Source organism: Felis catus, chromosome B4 (genome assembly GCF_018350175.1).
Source record: "Felis catus isolate Fca126 chromosome B4, F.catus_Fca126_mat1.0, whole genome shotgun sequence".
NCBI lineage: Eukaryota > Metazoa > Chordata > Mammalia > Carnivora > Felidae > Felis > Felis catus.
The window spans coordinates 22,775,101-22,781,349 of record NC_058374.1 but is presented as its reverse complement, the minus strand read 5'-3'; the positions used below and the strand labels follow the sequence as shown (position 1 = coordinate 22,781,349).

The 6,249-nt window shown below is 42.1% G+C and overlaps 1 long non-coding RNA gene across 2 annotated transcripts in view; it reads left to right on the top strand.

Annotated features, from left to right (window-relative positions):
• Positions 1 to 636: 636 nt before the first annotated feature.
• The window catches only part of LOC109501360, a 31,479-nt gene continuing 25,866 nt past the window's right edge, over positions 637 to 6,249 (top strand). Inside the window, exon 1 of one of the 2 annotated variants that reach the window (XR_002159349.3) lies at positions 637 to 746. This is a non-coding gene — a long non-coding RNA (uncharacterized LOC109501360). The remainder of the gene's footprint in view (positions 747 to 6,249) is intronic. The other variant, XR_006600358.1, reaches the window with a different exon arrangement.

Genomic DNA, 6,249 nt, shown 5'->3' with positions numbered 1-6,249 from the left:
AAAGTTATGACATTTATGGAACATTAGCCAGAAAATATGAAACTAAAGCTTTATTCCAAGTTCAATTAGACTGCACCCTTGATAAAATTCAGGATTCTCACAAGAACAAAAAAAAGAATCAATCTGGACATACTCCTTATTTAAAATCTTGTACACATGGGAACTTCCAAAGGGGATATAAGAAATAATTAGGCTAACAATCATTCAAATGTCTTTGTTGACATTAAAATATTCTGGCTAATGTCAATCTGATAATGAATGAGTAGCTGTACTCTCCATAACTGAGGGAGGCTATCCAGTTTTGAAATACTGTCAGAAGCAAAAGGAATGCCTAATTTGCTCTATCGCCGAAGGCAGACTTGGCCCTGGAAAAAAGCCTCCTTTGTTGAGGCTCCTTTTTAAAGTTACTTCCATCCTGTTAGTAATTTCCTCCTTTTAAAGCTTTACTCTATTAACAACCAACATCAGGCAACCATATCGCGTAGACTCTCACCTGCCCATTGCCAGGTGTGTGTGTCGTGGGTGGGAGGGAAGGGAGGGGCCAGTGAGGGCAGCTGGGGATTTGCCTGACGGTGACCTAACAAACACATTTTAAAACTGAGATTATATGACTGTATATTTATTTGTGGCATGGGGTGGGGAAGTTGATGGAGATTACTAGTCAAAGGTGCTACAAACTGCTCAGGCTACTCCTTGGCACCACTGGGAACAGCACTTTCTCTGCTTCAATCCAGACTTTCAGAAATGTGAGTCATGGTAAATGTAATGGTAAATGGTAAGAGTGTCTGTCCACTATGGGGCAAGTCGTTGGCGGCAAAGGACCATAAGTCATACCTTTTCCAAAAAGATTTCTGACTTGCAATGAAGACTACAAGTCAAACCAACACAAGTGATCTTATTGTCTGGGCTTCATGTCTCCTAAATGATTCTTAAATTATTCACTTCCCATGGATGGACTGCCCTATCTGAATTGAGCACGACGACCAGCTGACTGTGAGGCAGGCAGCCTAATATTTCAGTGGCCCATTCCCCTCCCTCAAATTCACCAGTTCATGACATTCCAAAGTCTGGGAACCACTGAACTGTAGATTAATCATCAACCTTTTGCTTAAAAGTAAACTCTGCCGTTTATATCCTTGCAGTATGCTTTATCAGAGGAGATAGTAATAAAAGCAATTATGATATAATTAGTTATTATATAACAATACCCACTTTGGTAAGAGGCTTGCCAGCAGTGAATCTGAATCAGGGGCAGCACACAGGGTGGCAAGACTACACAGACAATCTCTCTCGATCACTTTTTGCTTCTTACTTAAGCCAGCTTCTCTGTAGCATCTGACAACTTTGGACATTTCCTCCCTATGGGTCTGTCTGCTCTACAGCAGCTCGATTTTCCTCCTGCTCTGACTGGCTTTTCTTGCTTTTCGATGTAGGGTCCATTTCCAAATTTGCCCGTGTCTAAAAGGATGATATGCTTTATTTCTTTGTCATAGGTCCCCTGTTATTTTTCATTAAACACTCTCCCTACAGATCTCATGCATCCTCCTGGCTCTTGGTACCAGCTATAAAGCTGCATCTCCTAAATTTAGTTTACTTGAGATCCAACATACAAAGATGAATTGAGATTAATTGAGATCCTCTGCCCCCCTCTCTCTTTGCCCCTCCCTGCTTGGCACTCTCTCTCTGTCTCTCTCAAAAGACATAAACTTAAAAAATAATTGAAGTCAATCCTCTCAAATCCTGCTGCTTCTTTATCAACTAAGTTTATGTGATATTCGAAACCCTTTGTGTCATTTCAACAATAAAGTACTGAGTGTCAGGCATACGTAAGGGCTCAATGTCTCACCTGACAACCATTTGTTGAGTGCTTTTATGTACCAGGTCCCATTATAGCAACTGGGCATACAGAAGTACGCAAAACAGACAAAAACCCCAGCCCACATGGAGGGAGCTTACATGCTAATAGGTAGAACATCATAAGTGAAATAAATATGTAAAGGTAAGTAAAATGGTAGTTTTAGATAGTAGTTTAGATACTGCTATGTATTATGGGGAAAATGTGATACACAGAAGGTGGACGAGAAGTACTTTGGTAGGAGGCAATTGCCACTTAAACTTGGGGGGCCAGGAGAATCCTCCTGCAAAGGTGACATCTGAACAAAGATCTTAGGGAGACAGGGAGCAAAGCTGGAGAGTCTTCTAGACAGGAGGACTGGCAGGTGCAAAGACTTGGCAACTCTTACCTATAACCTGCTAGCCCTTAGGTTTCTCTCCCAAGGTCCAGCCTCAAATGAGACATCTCTTTTAGATGTTCCATGGACACATGAAACTCAACATCTCCTCAAATACAAGCATGCCCTGGGGATATTGTGGGTTCGGTTCCGGACCACCACAATAAAGCAAATGTAGCAATAAAGCAAGTCAAGCGAATTCTTCGGTTTTCCAGGGCATACAAAAGTTAGTTTTACAGGATACTGTAGTCTATTGAGTGTGCAAAAGCATCGTGTCTAAAAAAAACAATGCACATGCATTAATTAAAAATAATTTATTGCTGGGGCACCTGGGTAGCTCGGGTGGTTAAATGTCTGACTCTTGGTATCGGCTCAGGTCATGATCTTGTGATTTTGTGAGTTCGAGCCCTGCATTGGGCTTTGTGCTGACAGTGCGGAGCCTGCTTGGGATTCTCTCTCTCTCCCTCTCTCTCTCTATCCCTCCCCCACTCATGCTATTTCTGCCTCTCTCAAAATAAATAAATAAACTCAAAAAAATACTTTATTGCTAAAAGATGCTAACCATCATCTGAGGTTTTAGCAAGTCGTACTCTTTTTGTTGGTGGAAAGTCTTCCCTTGTTGTTGATGACTGCTGACAGATCAGGGTGGTGGCCCCTAAAGGCTCGGGTGGCTGTGGCAATTTCTTAAAATAAGACGATGAAGTTTGCCCCATCAATGGACTCTTCCTTTCACAAACAATTTCTCTGTAGCATGCAGTGCTGTTTGATAGCATTTGACCCACGGTAGAACTTCTTTCAAAATTGGAGTCAATCCTCTCAAATCATGCTGTTTCCATTATGTCATTTCAACAATCTTCACATATCTTCACCGGGAGTAGATTCCATCTCAAAGAAACCACTTTCCTTGTTCATTCATAAGAAGCAACTCCTTATCTGTTCAAGTTTGATCATGAGATGGTAGCAATTCAGTCACATCTTCGGGCTCCACCTCTAATTCTAGTTCTCTGCTATTTCCACCCCATCTGCAGTGACTTCCTCCACTCGAGTCTTGAATTACTGAAAGTCATCCATGAAGGTTGGAATCAACTTCTTCCAGACTCCTGTTTATGTTGATATTTTCAACCTCTTCCTATTGAATCACAAATGTTCTTAATGACATCCAGAATGGTGAATCCTTTCTGGGAATTTTTTAATTGACTTTCTCTGTATCCATCAGAGGAATTGTCTATAGCAACTAAAGCCTTACACAATATATGTCTATAAGAAATACTATAAAAATGGATATTTCTATAATAAATCTTATTATAATAAATAAGAAGACCTGAAAGTCAAAATTACTCCTTGATCCACGGGCTGCAGAAGGGATGTTGTGTTAGCAGGCAGGAAACCAACATTCATCTCACGTACATCTCCATCAGAGCCCTTGGGTGACCAGGCACATCGTCAATGAGTGGTAATATTTTGAAAGAATCCTTTTTCTGAGCAGTAAGTCTCAAAAGTGGGCTTAAAATATTTAGTAAACCACATTGTGAACAGATGTGCTGTCATTTGGGCTTTGTGGCTTTATAGAGCACAAGCAGAATAGATTTAAGATAAATCTTAAGGGCTCTAGGAGTTTTAGGATGGTAAATAAGCATTAGCTTCAATTTAAAGTCACCAGCTGCATTAGCTACTACAAAGAGGTTTAGCCTTTCCTTTGAAGTTTTAAAGACAGGCATTGACTTCTCCTCTCTAGCTATGAAAGTCTTAGATGACATCTTCTCCCACTATAAGGCTGTTTTGTCTACATTGAAAATCTGTTTAGTGTAGCTGCCTTCATCAATTATCTTAGCTACATCTTCTGGAGAACTTTCTGCAGCTTCTATATCAGCACTTGCTGCTTTACCTTGCACTTGTATGTTATGGAGATGACTTTTCCCTTAAACCTCATGAACCAACCTCTGCTAGCTTCCATCTCATCTTCTTCAGCTTCCTCACCTCTCTCAGCCTCCACAGAACTGAAGATTTGAAGAGCGGTAGGGCCTGACTCTGTACGAGGCTTCAGCTAAAGGGAATGCTACGGCTGGTTTGATCTTTTCTCCAGACCGCTCAGAGTTACTCCAGAGCAACATTAAATCAGTTTTGCTTTCTTATCATCCATGTGTTGGCTGGAATAGCACCTTTAACTTCCTTCAAAAACGTTTCCTCTGCATGCACAACTTGGCTTACTGTGCAAGAGACCTAGGTTTCAGCCTATCTCGGCTTTTGACTTGCCTTCCTTGATTAACCTAATCATTACATTTTGGCGCCCTAACACAATTATAATAAGAACATCAAAGATCACTTACCACAGGTTAGCATAACAAATATAATAATAATGCAAAAGCTTGAAATTTTTCAAGAATTACCCAAATGTGACACAGACACATGAGCAAATGCTATTGGAAAAATGGTGCCAATAAACTTGCTCGATGCAGGGTTGCCACAAACCCTTAATTTGTAAAAAGACACAAAATCAGCAAAGTGCAATAAAGCGAAGCACAATAAAATAAGGAGACTGATCATCTAGCGGTGTGAGGAGCACTCCCCTGTGATCCCTGCCTGGCAAACAGTACCATCGTCCACCTGCTGCATGAGGCAGAAACTCCTCCCTCGTCCTCTCCCCTATAACTAGCTAGCTGAAACTTCTTACTGTAGTCATTTTGTCTCTTTTGTCTCTTTATTTTTTAATGCTTATTTATTTATTTTTGAGAGAGAGAGAGTGCTAGAGGGGGAGGGGCAGACAGAGAGGGAGAGAACATCTTAAGCAAGCTCCATGCTTGGCACAGAGCCCGATGTGGGGCTTGATCCCACAACTGTGAGATCATGATCTGAGCTGAAATCAAGAGCCGAAAACTTAAGTGACTAAGCCATCTGGCCGCCCCCTTACTGTAGTCATTTTAGATTGACATTTGGCTGTAAATGTACTATATCTCCTCACCTGTTAAGCAAGCATCATTTAATTAACATTCAATTGGACAAAATATCAACAGATGTGGGTCCAAGTACTTCAAAATGTGAAGCGTTATTCCCCTATTGCAAAGCAGTGCTAGATAAGACATGGAGACTAATTCTGTCCCAAGATACATAGAGGCCCATACAGAACCCTACACCTAATGTCACAAAGCTAGCTAGCGATTATTGAGCACTTACTCATATTTATTTTTCATAAAGCCAAGACCTGGAGAGATGTGGTAATGTTCCTGAGGTTATAGAAATAGTGAATAGTGGGGTCTGGATGAGAAGTCAGGCAGAGGGATGCCTAGCACTCTGCCCCAGGCATCTGCTCCAAGCCACACGCACACTGTGGTCAGGAGGCCACCACTGAATGTATGCACAGAGACTGGCTGTGGCACCAGAGGCAACAGCAGAGTCACTGGGAAGGAGGTCGTGCTTATGTCATCAGCGCTGGCTTCTTTCCTATCTTTCTTTCGGAAAATTTGATTTTGGTATCTCACATGTGCTTTATTTTTATGCAAGATGAAAGAATGCAGAAAGGAAGCAAAGGTGCCAAACCAATGACACACTTAAAAATGTTGAAACCCAAGACACCAAGGTGGCTCAGTCCGGTGACCGTCCAACTTAGGCTCAGGTCATGATCTCGTGGTTCGTGTGTTCAAGCCTCGCATAGGGCTCTCTGCTGACAGCTCAGAGTCTGCTTTGGCTCCTTCCCCCTTCCCCCCTCTCTGCCCCTCCCCGGCTTGCGCTCTCTCAAAAATAAACAAACGTTAAAAAAATGTTGGGGCGTCTGGGTGGCTCAGTGGGTTGAGCGTCCGACTTCAGCTCAGGTCATGATCTCGAGGTCTGTGAGTTCGAGCCCCACATCAGGCTCTGTGCTGACAGCTCAGAGCCTGGAGCCTGCTTCTGATTCTATGCCTCCCTCTCTCTCTGCTCCTCCCCTGCTCACACTCTCTCTCTCAAAAATAAATAAAGATTAATTTTTTTTAAATAAAAAAATGTTGAAGCCCATATAACTGGGACAAAGGCTGGTGCCATGGGT